Source organism: Pteropus vampyrus, unplaced genomic scaffold (assembly GCF_000151845.1).
Source record: "Pteropus vampyrus isolate Shadow unplaced genomic scaffold, Pvam_2.0 Scaffold4264, whole genome shotgun sequence".
Classification (NCBI taxonomy): Eukaryota; Metazoa; Chordata; class Mammalia; order Chiroptera; family Pteropodidae; genus Pteropus; species Pteropus vampyrus.
The window spans coordinates 1-735 of record NW_011893045.1 but is presented as its reverse complement, the minus strand read 5'-3'; positions in this window follow the sequence as shown (position 1 = coordinate 735).

Sequence of the window (735 nt, the reverse complement as noted above, 5' to 3'; positions counted from 1 at the left end):
CTTTCCATTTCCAGCTCTAACTCCTGAGAGCTCACAGCTGAAAGAAGTGGGAGATAACACTCCTGCCCCTGAATATATTCAGGCAGCCCTATTCAGAAGCCGGTGAGAAAGTGCCCGCCAGGCCCATTAGCCTGGAAGCAGCAGAAGCGACATGTTTGAGTTGAGAGGGTCAGCCAGTCCCTGAAAGCCCTTGTCCAGCTCTAGGAGACTGTGGCTGGAGCCCTAATTATCACTCTTCTGAGGAGTTGGTTCTGGCTCGGTCTTGACAGAGCTGTGGGTCTGTAGCTGACTGGTCTGCTGGTCTGCTTTCTTCGGGGCCCAAGGCCCCTACAATGCACCCAACTTCCAAACATGGCTCTTTCAGAAACCCCAGGTTATAAGTATTTTAAGCTGGGACTCCCCCGCACTGAGTCAGTCTTATCCCCACAGTGTGCCAGCCATTCAAGTCACTCTGCCTACCCTGCTTTCTCAGGCAGGGTGATACAGTTTCCTTTAGCAGGCAAAGTGGTATAGTTTCATTATTTATCCATGGAGCATATATTGAGCACCTTCTAGAAACAAGATATGGGAGATTCGGCTAAAAACAAAACACCCTGCCCTTGCTGGCTGAGTAAGTGTACACAGATTACTTTTCCAACTTCCTCTTTGGCCTTCCTGATAATATCCTCCAACATGGACCTTGCCTCACCAGAGCATCACCTATGCCTCAGGGCTGGGGTGACACATGTGATGAGT